Consider the following 14,535-nt stretch of genomic DNA (forward strand, 5'->3'; position numbering starts at 1 on the left):
CCCCCACACCACCTCCCCCATGCTTCACGGTGGTAACTACCCATGTGGAGATCATCCGTTTACCTACTCTGCGTCTCACAAGGACACAGCGGTTGGACTCATCAGACCAAAAGACAGATGTCCATTGCTCGTGTATTTTGGTCATTTTTATTGGCCCAAGCAAGTCTCCTCTTCTTATTGGTGTCCTTTAGTAGTGGTTATTTTGCAGCAATTTGACCACGAAGGCCTGATTCATGCAGTCTCCTCTGAACAGTTGATGTTGAGATATGTCTGTTACTTAAACTCTTCAAAGTATTTATTTGGGCTGCAATTTCTGAGGCTGGTAACTCTAATAAACTTATCCTCTGCAGCAGAAGTAACTCTGGGTCTTCCTTTCCTGTTGCGGTCTTCATGGGAGCCAGTTAAATAGTGCTTGATGGTTTTTGCGACTGCACTTTAAGAAACTTTCAATGTGTCCGAAAGTAATGATTTACTGTCATTTCTCTTTGCTTATTTGAGCTGTTCTTGCCATAATTTGGACTTGGTCTTTTACCAAATAGGGTTATCTTCTGTATAACGCATTAAGAAAGGAAAGAAATTCCACAAATTAACTTATAACAAGGCACACCTGTTAATTGAAATGCATTCCAGGCTACCAGACTACCTCATGAAGCTGGTTGAGAGAATGCCAATAGTGTGCAAAGTTGTCATCAAGGCAAAGGGTGGCTACTTTGAAGAATCTCAAATATGAAATATATAAATATGAAATACACTTTTTTGGTTACTATATGATTCCATATGTGTTATTTCATAGTTTTGATGTCTTCAATATTATTCTACAATGTAGAAAATAGTAGAAATAAAGAACAACCCTGGAATGTGTAGGTGTGTCCAAACTTTATACTGTATATGTAGGTAGGCGTATAATGACTATGCATAGATAATAAACAGCGAGTGGCAGCAGCGTAAAAAAAGTGGGGGGGGGGGTGTCAATGCAAATGATCCGGGTAGCCATTTGATTAGCTGATTATTTGTAACCCTAACCCTAATTTTAAACCCAACCCCTAAGCTTTGTGCTCATGTGGACATGGTAAATGTCCATGCGAGGGATAATTTTCCTTATTTTACTAGCCATGCAGACTTTTGGTCCCCACATGGATAGAATAACCAACCCACGCAAAACACGTACACACACACACACACACACACACACACACAGACGGTCACACACAAACACGTACACCAGTAGCCCTTTCCTAGAGACTCTCGAAAGGGTAATTGGTGTCCCCAGCAGACCCGAAATGAGACACATCAATATCAGCCCAGCGTCCTCCAGAAACTCGGCTGGCTGCGCCATCAAATAGAAATTATGGATTTTGTCTGGAAAGAGCGGGCCAGGTGGAGTCTCAAAGAAAATGAGGTTGCAAAGGGACAGAGGGCCTATAGTCTGTCTTAATGTATTTTTGTGGGATATGTGGGTCCATGTGGTGTGATGTTATGTGTAGACCTACTAGCAACTGTCTTCAAAATTGATAAAAGGTCAAAAATACAGTTCTGACAATTGTAGCCTAACAGCTGCATAATGGAGTAAGATTATCAAACCTTATTATAAAAAAAATTCCACCAAATATTGACTGAATTAGGCTGAAGCACATAAACAAACAAAAAACTGACACAGCATTCATTTTGGTAGGAATTTCTGTATTCAATTTGGTAGGAATGTATGTATTCAATTGAATTCTGTTCAATATTCATGTAATTTTCTTCTTTGAAACAACACATGCCAACATTTGAAAACCATGGCCTATTTTTGTGTTTTGTTGCTTGGATAAATGTTTTAGAATGAAAGCGTTTGTTCCATTTGCATATACACAGGGCATACTTTTTGTTGTTGTTTTTGCATGGTATTTACTCTATCCAACCTGCATCTTTCTAAGGTACCACCCCATTACAATCTCACATTCTACTGTACCTAATCATGATGAATTTCACTCATATTCATGATTGTTTTTGTCAAATTCTCTGGGCATATAACATTATGTGGAGAATATGTTTATAAAACAGGTGGGTATACTTTTCTTAATATTAACACCCTTCTATAGAATATACCAACACACAAATAGTTTACAGTGTGTGCAAGATCAAAACCCTTATCTACGACATTTTGTTGTTAATTTTTGGAAGCTGCTTGAGGTACTTGGTAAACATTTCAAATGAATGACATCTTTAAACTGTATTAAGAAAAATCAACACACACTTGTGCAATGATCGCATTCTCCTCTGTCTCTTATATCATCCCAGAATATTGTGTACACCGTCGTGAAGTAGGAAATTAACACCAGCCACTAGCCAAATGCTGGTACTGTAGATTTTGGCATTGGCTGGTAGAATGTCTATTCTTCACAGCCACATTGGCGGGTGGTCACACAAAGCATTTTGGAGCATTTTTACTTAAATAAAATCGAATACCCAGATTTGAGTGTGTGTGTGTGCTTTTTATGTGATTTATTTTTTATCTTCAACCACAGGGGTGCGCTCCAGATCCGTGAAGCTCACACTAGCCTCATCCCGCAAGTCATTATTTACTCTCCATTTTAATGTGTCAATTAATGTGTCAGCTTGTCCTCAGATGCAGATGGGAGTGAAAATTGTTCATGTTTTCTTTCTTATGTTTTTTCACAGTCAGTATTTCTCCCAGTTAGGGGCGGGGGTGGGGTCATGTCCTGAACTAAAACAAGTCATGATTGAGCTGTCAGGTATGCCAAGCAGAGAGAAAGAGTGTGTCTGTGTCTGTCTGTGAAGTCCCTTCCTTCCGCCCCCTCCTTCTCCTTCCTTCCTTCTCAAGGTAAAATGCTTTGACACCACACACTTGTAATTAGAGCAGCACAACGGAGATATGCATGGAGGAATGGAGGTGTAAATTGAAGAGGTTGATGAGGAGGTGGAGGAGAGGGGTGGGGGTACTGTGTGTGTGGGGGACAAGGTTATAAATGACAATGTTTTTAGTTAAGGTACTGCATTACTGCTCTTACTGTACTATAACTCTTGGTCGTGTCAATTCAACTCCCATGCTGAAGGATTTAATCTGTTTGGCCAATAAAGTTTACAATGACACATTAAACATACATTATGGCAATGTCATCCATAAATATTACCTTGGTGCGTTTAATCCCTGTCCAAGCGTCGCCTTTGAAATAGATGCAAATCAAAAACCACGTTCCATTGTTGACATTTTGAAGGGGACTTGCATGTCACACGTTCTTAACAGACGTTTGAGCGAAAAACGCATAGGACAATGCGCTTTGTACAAGCAACAGTTTGAGTGTGCGTTGCTTTTCATAAATAGATCCAGTGACAATTACTGTATGTGGCAGCTTAATTTCCACCCCACAAATACAGGGAAATAATGACTGGAAAGGGAAGATTCCTGAGGTGGGTGGGGCATGTGCATTGCTATGTGTACAGAGAGAAGGGGGATTTTCAGAGAAACGAATGTAGATTAAAAAAAAATGTGCTTACACTCAGGAGAGGACCCATTCAGTGTCTCACTCCTCACAAAGCCTTTCTGTTCACAGACTGAATAGAAATGTCCCCTTCATTATCTTGTATTATACCAAGAGATGTGCAAGAAAACTGAGTCTGATGTGAGAGCTGCCATTTTTCTGAATCCTACAATGGCTAAATCATCTGTCATGAAGAAGGAGCGAACAATTTAGCACAATCACCCAATTCAAACTCATCAAATCAGCTTTTTATTTCACTGTTTGCTTGCCAAATGAGGTTGATTTGATTTAGCCTGTTATCGTGAGTTGGTTACAGTAGCCGGAATGTCGCTAATAAAGTAATCTCGAGAAGGGAGACTATCACCTGTAAAATCCAACAAAAAAGGGATTTAATCTTAGAAAATGCAGTCTCCCCTTTCTCGCAGTAGGATCATCAAATTACTAATTTTCACGGTTACAAAAGGTGATTTAAAGAAGGCTTAGTGAGATGGGGTGCTTATTACCACTTCTTTATTACATGCTTTTAGAGTCAGTCTTCAGAAAAAGTTATTAAAGTCATTAAAGTAAAATTTCCAGCCACTGCCTCAAATAAATCAATAGCAATCAGAGTAAGAGAAGAAAGGCAATTATTATCTCTTACTAGATGCTGTGTGGGTTCTATACTTTGTGGGAGGGCAGAAAGAGAGGATAAAATAATAAAATCATGTTTTTAAATCCCCCCCATCCTCCATTATAACTCCCCTCCTTACTTCAAGAACTTAGACTTTTCCAGTGCAACCCTTAGAACAATGTGCGATACTAGATCAAATACATCACGTACTCTTCTATGCCTATTTTTTTCCATTTACATGGATAGGAATTGCCATGGATTTACATTTAGAACTCAATTAATAGTATCTCTGTGGGAATTGCTCTGTACTGTACAACTACTGTGTACATTACAAAAAGGCTAGACTAGAGTAATCTCTAAAGCCTTCAGCCGATAATGTGAATAATGTAGAATTCAAGTTCCATTAGGACTCCCTGTACTGTATTAACTTTGCTCTCTCATTTTATGAAGAAGGGGAGACTGCAGGTAGTTGGTCTACAGTATGTGGTTTAGTTGTAATTTAGTACACACAGAGATAGATATCCATTTTGGTGTTACGTGTTTGTTTAGAACTTTTATTAACATTTCCCTGAAAAAGGAAAAGCACACAGTTGATCATAGCAACAACAAAATGGTTTAGTCTCTCTTATCAGTAAACTGGATACATTTAAATATTTTCCTTGTCGTTAAGAAGACACTTTATAACTCCAAGTTTAGTTATGAGTTATGTTTCTCTGCATTATCGCTGTCTGTGCTCTTCATATTATATCAGCATGGTAGTATCCCTCAGAGCCGTGATCATGCATTCCCCATCTAACCTTGGAAGATTAGATAGACTTTAGGCCTTCCAGGGATGTCTAGAGCCAACATGTTAAATTAGTTGACAGCTGAGATCAGATCAGACCTGAATTGTACTGTGGGCCTCAAGACTTTTTAAAATCCTAGTTTTATGTTTGGCTGGAGGCTTGAATGAGGATATTGGAGTAAACTCAGAGCATGGATGCTATAAATATGGCTGGAGACAAATTGCAGAATAACAACTTAAGACACACTGTTTCTTTTGTGCAGGTCAATGCTAGATTTGCACTAAAGTTTACATTTCACAAGCATATCATAAGTAATGATTCATCTCTAAGTGAATATGATACCGTAGAAGTGTGGCAAATAGAATAAGAATGACTGCTCTATCACAGTCAGGGCCATATTCTGACATAAGACACCATGTAGCAGGGTAACTCAAATTGTTTACACACATCAGTGCCTGTATTCAAAAAGCGTCTTACTAGAAGTGCTGATCTAAGATCAGGTCCCCCCTGTCATTATAATCCTTATTATGATCTAAAAGGCAAAACTGATCCTATATCAGCACTCCTATTCGGAGACTCTTAAAGCGGCAATCAGCAGTTGAAACAATGACAAAGCATTATCCCCACCCCTGTTTATGTAAAAAGGGATGGGGCAGGAGAAATGTAACAACTCTCAAATGTATAGACAGCTATGGATGCAAGGACTGACAATCCATCTCATCAAAATTATAGTTTTAATTAACCATGTTTTGAGGTTATTTAGAGTTTGTTCAGTTTGCTTAAAATAAATACAAACAAATAGTGCTACCCTCATGGACACCCTTACACTCATGGAAATTTGCTTATATGGATAACACAATCTGAAAATGCTCTGGATACATTCAGTAACATAATACAAACATTTTGGAGTAGGTACAAGATAAGAAAAAACAATTACAAGGGTTTGAGTGAGAGATCCAACTGGTGTCTCTAAGTGGCCACACACGTCTCCAACTGTGCACAGTTACTAAGTAATTTCAATGCACTTTCATGACTTAATGAAAGCGTTTTCAACTATAAGGTGATATTTTGACCTCTCATAACTTTGCCATTGAGGAACTGAAGCAAGCACACTTGTAGTTTTTTGTTTGGAACATACCCACCATCACACAATTACTGTTGTTGTTTACGCTATCCCAAAATGTTCAATTATAAATCACAATCTGGGTCAGGTGGGCATCATTTGAAAGCTTATTCTATTGCCAACATGACTAGCTAAGTAATACATACAATCTTAGGATGTTTAGGCTTTCAAAATTCACTTCAGACAAACAAATTGTAATTTTGGTGCACATAGAATGGAGTCATGAGTGCATTCATGCGCGTGTTCCGATGCTAATTTTCTTCACAATACAACAAACAGGCTCATTCTGTTCAGGACAACCCAGGGTATAACACATGTCATCCTTGTAACTGTGGATGAAACAAAGCGATCATAAACGTTGATACTGTAAATTATGAGTTTTCACATATGGAAATGTGAGGTGCACATTTGAACTCAGGTGTGGTTTGTTTGTATGATATCAAAGCATGTATGATATCCTCTCGATTTACAGCATTTCCCTCACTCGGACAAAAAAATTAAAAGTATCCCAAGTAATGAGAGGGATGGGTCATCTTCTTGACATGCGTGGTGCTCAAGTTTATAACGGCTGCAGTCAATACCCATACAGAGTTGTGAAGCAGGGAACCAGAGCTCTGACGTCAACGATACAGTAGCATGTTAGTGTACATCCACTACGTTCCAATTTAGGTGCTTTTCAATGACAAAATCTGCCATTTTCAACCCATATCTGTGAGTGGAAAGGGGTACTACTATTCACATAACCATATTTGCAAGAGATCCCATGCATTTCAGTGGCCATATACTTAAATGGGAAAAATTCAGGTCGCTACTTATTTTCAAGGGTGTAAGATAGAAACTTTAAAACTGCTGACCGGTCTGGAATAGGTTGCTTGTATACAGCTTTTTGATACCATCTATACTTTCTGAACAATGTTTTAAATGGGCATACTTTAAAAAAAAAAGTCACATACACCAGATAAGTGCAGTGAAATGTGTTGTTTTACAGAGTCGGCCATAGAAGTACTGCGCCTCTGGAGTGCCTCAGTCAAGGGCACATCAACAGATTTTTCACCTTGTCGGGCTCGAGTATTCAAACCAGTGACCATTCGGTTACTGGCCCAACGCTCTAGACGCTAGTCTACCTACCACCTCAATCCCATTTGCATTCGCAACTGCTCTTGAACAGTTAAAGATACCAACACCAACAACTTTAACATGTGCAGACTGTCACTGGTACTGTTGCTCAAACACATTTTTGATGCTACTTGTACTATTCACACTACAACCATAGTTGCATGAATCCCAATGCATTTCGGGGATAGACTTGAATGGTAAGAATTCTGTTTGCTACTAATTTGCAACCATTTAAGATAGAAACACCATTCAAACTAAGAAAACATGCAGACTGGTCTCGAATAGCTTTTTGAAACCATTTATACTTTTTGAACTATAACCATTTTTAAATGTGTATAAAAGCTCCATATGCTTCAATGGTACATTTTTGGATTCACCACTGCTCTTGAACCATTTATGCTACAACATTGAAACCAACATTGAAATGCGAAGACTGACTAAAATTAGATTGCTTGTCAAAAGCCTCTTGATACTATATATACTTTTGCAACTATAACTCCATAGACTTCAAAGGCAACATTTGGATACACACCGCTCTAGATCTGTTTCAGCTAAAAACACCACCCAAATGTTGACATGTGCAAACTGACTCAACTTAGATGTCTTCAACACAGCTTTTTACTACTATTCATACTTCATAAACTATAAAGCTGGTTGTATCCACATTCATTTCAATGGTGGAATGCAGGCTTCAACATTCTAAACTGAAATCCACTGGCACAAAACAGAATGTTTAAACTAAAGGATTTTGAGAACTTAAAAACACATATGGCTTTTGATGATATAGTGATCACTCTAGCCTAATATACTAGGCCACTATAATTCACTATAATAACTCCACACCTACAAACTACCATCAATTGACTTTTTGGTCCAGCCACTGACAGTTGGATACAAAAAAATCTATCAGCCACTCAGATTTTCTACCAGCCCAAATATATTATTTTGCCATAATTACACCAAAAACAGATGTGTACTTTCTATTTTTCTAAAACAGGAAATATGTTACTAGTAAGACGTAATGGGGTATATTGCTTAATTTCATTAAATTTTTGTGACCTGTGTCTTTCAACCAATGTATGTTTAAAATAAATAATTTAAGGCCTCCCAAGTGGCGCAGTGGTCTAAGGCACTGTGCAGTGCTTGAGGTGTCACTACCTGGGTTTGATCCCAGGCTGTGTTATAACAGGCAATCAATTAATAATATCTGGCGCACAATTGGCCCAGTATCATCCAGGTTAGGGGAGAATTTGGCCGGGGGGCTTTAGTTGGCGGGCAGAGCACCTGCATGCCACGGTAGTCAGTTGAACAGTGTTTCGTCTCACACATTGGTGCGGCTGGCTTCTCGGGTTAAAGTGGGCGGGTGTTAAGGAGCGCAATTTGGCGGGTCATGTTTCGGGGGATGTATAACTCGACCTTTGTCTCTCCCGAGCCTGTTGAGGAGTTGCATCGATAAGACAAGATTGTAATTGGATATGAAAAAATTGGGGATTTTTTTTTTAACGTTTAGATACAATAGTAAAAACAGATGAACAACTGACCATCAAGAATCAACAAAGTGCCCTGCCACAAAAGATAGGCATATTCATTATTACAGTTCACGGCTCTATTTTTTACAAAGACTAAATGATGTGCTCCTAAGTAGCAATGTAGAAGAACACAAATAAATCTAGGACAGTGGTCCTCTTTTTTTCTTTTTTTGTACTCAGATTCTTTTTTAAAACATGACTTAACAAACGTAAGCAACATTAACCAATTAAAGACAGTTCTTTAGCAATGATGTTTGTGCAATAGGGTATGTTCTTGTTTTTTAAAAACATTTTTTTGTCACTTAAAATAACATAAAATTGATCAAAAATACAGTGTAGACATTGTTAATGTTGTAAATGACTACTGTAGCTGGAAACGGCAGATTTTTTTAATGGAATACATTGGGGCAAAAAAGTATTTAGTCAGCCACCAATTGTACAAGTTCTCCCACTTAAAAAGATGAGAGAGGCCTGTAATTTTCATCATAGGTACACTTCAACTATGACAGACAAAATGAGAAATAAAATCCAGAAAATTACATTGTAGGATTTTTTATGAATTTATTTGCAAATTATGGTGGAAAATAAGTATTTGGTCAATAACAAAAGTTTATCTCAATACTTTGTTATATACCCTTTCTTGGCAATAACAGAGGTCAAACGTTTTCTGTAAGTCTTCACAAGGTTTTCACACAGTGTTGCTGGTATTTTGGCCCAATCCTCCATGCAGATCTCCTCTAGAGCAGTGATGTTTTGGGGCTGTTGCTGGGCAACACGGACTTTCAACTCCCTCCAAAGATTTTCTATGGGGTTGAGATCTGGAGACTGGCTAGTCCACTCCAGGACCTTGAAATGCTTCTTACGAAGCCACTCCTTCGTTGCCCGGGCGGTGTGTTTGGGATCATTGTCATGCTGAAAGACCCAGCCACGTTTCATCTTCAATGCCCTTGCTGATGGAAGGAGGTTTTCACTCAATCTCACGATACATGGCCCCATTCATTCTTTCCTTTACACGGATCAGTCGTCCTGGTCCCTTTGCAGAAAAACAGCCTCAAAGCATGATGTTTCCACCCCCATGCTTCACAGTAGGTATGGTGTTCTTTGGATGCAACTCAGCATTCTTTGTCCTCCAAATACGACGAGTTGAGTTTTTACCAAAAAGTTATATTTTGGTTTCATCTGACCATATGACAGTCTCCCAATCTTCTTCTGGATCATCCAAATGCTCTCTAGCAAACTTCACACGGGCCTGGACATGTACTGGCTTAAGCAGGGGGACACGTCTGGCACTGCAGGATTTGAGTCCCTGGCGGCGTAGTGTGTTACTTTGTTACTTTGGTCCCAGCTCTCTGCAGGTCATTCAATAGATCCACCCGTGTGGATCTGGGATTTTTACTCACCGGTCTTGTGATCATTTTGACCCCACGGGGAGAGATCTTGTGTGGAGCCCCAGATCGAGGGAGATTATCAGTGGTCTTGTATGTCTTCCATTTCCTAATAATTGCTCCCACAGTTTGTTTCTTCATACCAAGCTGCTTACCTATTGCAGATTCAGTCTTCCCAGCCTGGTGCAGGTCTACAATTTTGTTTCTGGTGTCCTTTGACAGCTCTTTGGTCTTGGCCATAGTGGAGTTTGGGGTGTGTCTGTTTGAAGTTGTGGACAGGTGTCTTTTATACTGATAACAAGTTCAAACAGGTGCCATTATTACAGGTAACGAGTGGAGGACAGAGGAGCCTCTTAAAGAAGAAGTTACAGGTCTGTTAGAGCCAGAAATCTTGCTTGTTTGTAGGTGACCAAATACTTATTTTCCACCATAATTTGCAAAATAAATTCATCAAATCAAATCAAATCAAATTTTATTTGTCACACACATGGTTAGCAGATGTTAATGCGAGTGTAGCGAAATGCTTGTGCTTCTAGTTCCGACAATGCAGTAATAACGAGCAAGTAATCTAACTAACAATTCCCCCCCAAAAAAACTACTGTCATACACAGTGTAAGGGGATAAAGAATATGTACATAAGGATATATGAATGAGTGATGGTACAGAGCAGCATAGGCAAGATACAGTAGATGATATCGAGTACAGTATATACATATGAGATGTATGTAAACCAAGTGGCATAGTTAAAGTGGCTAGTGATACATGTATTACATAAGGATGCAGTCGATGATATAGAGTACAGTATCAACGTATGCATATGAGATGAACAATGTAGGGTAAGTAACATTATATAAGGTAGCATTGTTTAAAGTGGCTAGTGATATATTTACATAATTTCCCATGATTAAAGTGGCTGGAGTAGAGTCAGTGTCATTGACAGTGTGTTGGCAGTAGCCACTCAATGTTAGTGGTGGCTGTTTAACAGTCTGATGGCCTTGAGATAGAAGCTGTTTTTCAGTCTCTCGGTCCCAGCTTTGATGCACCTGTACTGACCTCGCCTTCTGGATGGCAGCGGGGTGAACAGGCAGTGGCTCGGGTGGTTGATGTCCTTGATGATCTTTATGGCCTTCCTGTAGCATCGGGTGGTGTAGGTGTCCTGGAGGGCAGGTAGTTTGCCCCCGGTGATGCGTTGTGCAGACCTCACTACCCTCTGGAGAGCCTTACGGTTGAGGGCGGTGCAGTTGCCATACCAGGCGGTGATACAGCCCGCCAGGATGCTCTCGATTGTGCATCTGTAGAAGTTTGTGAGTGCTTTTGGTGACAAGCCGAATTTCTTCAGCCTCCTGAGGTTGAAGAGGCGCTGCTGCGCCTTCCTCACGATGCTGTCTGTGTGAGTGGACCAATTCAGTTTGTCTGTGATGTGTATGCCGAGGAACTTAAAACTTGCTACCCTCTCCACTACTGTTCCATCGATGTGGATGGGGGTGTTCCCTCTGCTGTTTCCTGAAGTCCACAATCATCTCCTTAGTTTTGTTGACGTTGAGTGTGAGGTTATTTTCCTGACACCACACTCCGAGGGCCCTCACCTCCTCCCTGTAGGCCGTCTCGTCGTTGTTGGTAATCAAGCCTACCACTGTTGTGTCGTCCGCAAACTTGATGATTGAGTTGGAGGCGTGCATGGCCACGCAGTCGTGGGTGAACAGGGAGTACAGGAGAGGGCTCAGAACGCACCCTTGTGGGGCCCCAGTGTTGAGGATCAGCGGGGAGGAGATGTTGTTGCCTACCCTCACCACCTGGGGCGGCCCGTCAGGAAGTCCAGTTGCACAGGGCGGGGTCGAGACCCAGGGTCTCGAGCTTGATGACGAGCTTGGAGGGTACTATGGTGTTGAATGCCGAGCTGTAGTCGATGAACAGCATTCTCACATAGGTATTCCTCTTGTCCAGATGGGTTAGGGCAGTGTGCAGTGTGGTTGAGATTGCATCGTCTGTGGACCTATTTGGGCGGTAAGCAAATTGGAGTGGGTCAAGGGTGTCAGGTAGGGTGGAGGTGATATGGTCCTTGACTAGTCTCTCAAAGCACTTCATGATGACGGATGTGAGTGCTACGGGGCGGTAGTCGTTTAGCTCAGTTACCTTAGCTTTCTTGGGAACAGGAACAATGGTGGCCCTCTTGAAGCATGTGGGAACAGCAGACTGGTATAGGGATTGATTGAATATGTCCGTAAACACACCGGCCAGCTGGTCTGCGCATGCTCTGAGGGCGCGGCTGGGGATGCCGTCTGGGCCTGCAGCCTTGCGAGGGTTAACACGTTTAAATGTCTTACTACAATGTGATTTTCTGGATTTTTTTTTTTCTCATTTTGTCTGTCATAGTTGAAGTTGTACCTATGATGAAAATTACAGGCCTCTCATCTTTTTAAGTGGGAGAACTTGCACAATTGGTGGCTGACTAGATACTTTTTTGCCCCACTGTATCTACATAGGCGTACAGAGGCCCATTTTCATCACTCCTGTGTTCCAATAGCACGTTGTGTTAGCTAATCTAAGTTTATCATTTTAAAATGATAATTGATCATTAGAAAACCATTTTGCAATCATGTTAGCACAGCTAAAAATTGTAGTGCTGATTAAAGAAGCAATAAACCTGGCCTTCTTTAGACGAGTTGGGTATCTGCATTTATGGGTTTGTTTACAGGCTCAAAATGGCGAGACAGAGAGCTAGTAAGATTTCATTATTTTTTTTCAATTTTAATTTTCACCTACTTAGTTTAGCCTACTCAAACATCCGGCTCAAACAGAGATGCTATGTTACCTTGCTGGCTATTGCTATCCGACACTGTAACTCTTCCAAGTCAAGGTAAGCTTTTGGTTTTATTAATTGATTGCCACCAGAACCAGCTGGTTTAACTGCTAAACTGCTTTCTAACTGTACACTGTACTGCATGATTGAAGCGGTGACATGGCTGTGTGTAGCGATTAGCGTTTATAATATGAAGGTATGGCTTCATATATAGGTTTTTTTTTGCCTGGTCACAGACAGCTGATGTGTTGTGCACTGAAGTGTACAAGCGAAGGGAAACGGTGAGAGGAGGAGAGCGCATAGATGTGAGAAGGAATTATACCACGATCTGCTGCTATGAAAGTGCACTGTTTTGGTGTGTGATCAGGGGTGAATTCATTCCGCCGATTCTGTAGAAAACGTTTCTTAAACGGAACAAAACTGTTTGCAACTGTTGGACTAATAGATCATGTAGATGCAGGCAAGATTGTGGAAGGCAGTATTGAATGTGTCAATGTCATTACACCTTGATTGCTCAAATGTATCTTGACCTGTGCACCTACGTTGTAAACTTTCATTCATAGGCTAATTTGTAGCAACCTCATGATGGGTATATGGAAATGATGAGTATCATGTAGTAGCCTAAACCTATCAGTGTTAGCATTGAGCTGTAATAGAAATAAGGCCATGCTCATAATTTATTTTTATCATCCTCCCTCATCTTAAATGGCACCGATCGCCACTGATCTCATAGTATCAACGTTGCTGTGCGTTTGAGGTTTCTTTTTGCAGTCTATGGTTTGAGGAAACTGCAGACACGGTGATCTGAGCTATCGGATTGGCCAGCGGTAGGTCCTATAAGTGAACTTGACTTGCTCTACACATGAAATGGCTAAAAATGGGAACACTTTGCCTTCCCGGCGCTAGGGCTGCTGAATAAAGTTCACTTACCGCCAACAGCGGGAAAAACATTAAAGAAATAGGAACGCAAAGCTTTATCATTAGATTGCGATCGACTGGTTGGTGACCACTGATATAGGAGAATAATGAAAGTATAATGAGTGTTTTAATGATAGGAAATTACCAATATTTCATGAATATATGTTTTTAGGAGTGATCCATGCTCAATTAAGCACAATCATTAGGTGAGATAAAAATGTTCAGCTGCCCCTTTAAGGGACATGCCGTTACCGTGGTAAGTTGGACACTTGCTTGTCTGCGATGGAAAAAAACTCAGACGGCGGTGTCTTCGTAGCAGCAGACAGTTGGAGCAAACAACTTAGTGTGTGAAGAAAACAATGTCTGGCCAAGAAACAGAATGACAAAGTCACACTTTAGTAGCGTTTCTTGTCAATTCCAACTTCTACTTGTGGCCTGTTCCCAAATGCTCTGTGTGACCACCCGCCAACGTGCCTGGTGAAATAGATATTCTTACCTACCAATGCCAAATTCTACCCACATTTGGTGGGTGGCGGGTGTTAATTTCCGACCCTGCAAACCACCCCAAAATGGGTCACTATAACTAACACACAGCCTATGAAAACCGTATTACTGCCATTAATACTACTGCCATCACTGCCATTACTACTACTATTTCACAACCATAAATACTTCAAGACCAGCAAGCATACCACATTTACTTCAGGACATGTCCTTTTATAGTTATTACTAATTTAAGTCCAAAAATTGATGTTGTAACTGCAGATTGCTCCTTTAAATACAGGTC

At 40.4% G+C, this 14,535-nt stretch overlaps 1 protein-coding gene across 3 annotated transcripts in view; it reads left to right on the forward strand.

The window, feature by feature from the left end:
* dnah7 (dynein, axonemal, heavy chain 7) overlaps positions 1 to 14,535 on the forward strand; it is a 228,584-nt gene that overhangs the window by 46,620 nt on the left and 167,429 nt on the right. The window lies entirely within an intron of this gene.

Source organism: Oncorhynchus tshawytscha, linkage group LG03 (genome assembly GCF_018296145.1).
Source record: "Oncorhynchus tshawytscha isolate Ot180627B linkage group LG03, Otsh_v2.0, whole genome shotgun sequence".
NCBI lineage: Eukaryota > Metazoa > Chordata > Actinopteri > Salmoniformes > Salmonidae > Oncorhynchus > Oncorhynchus tshawytscha.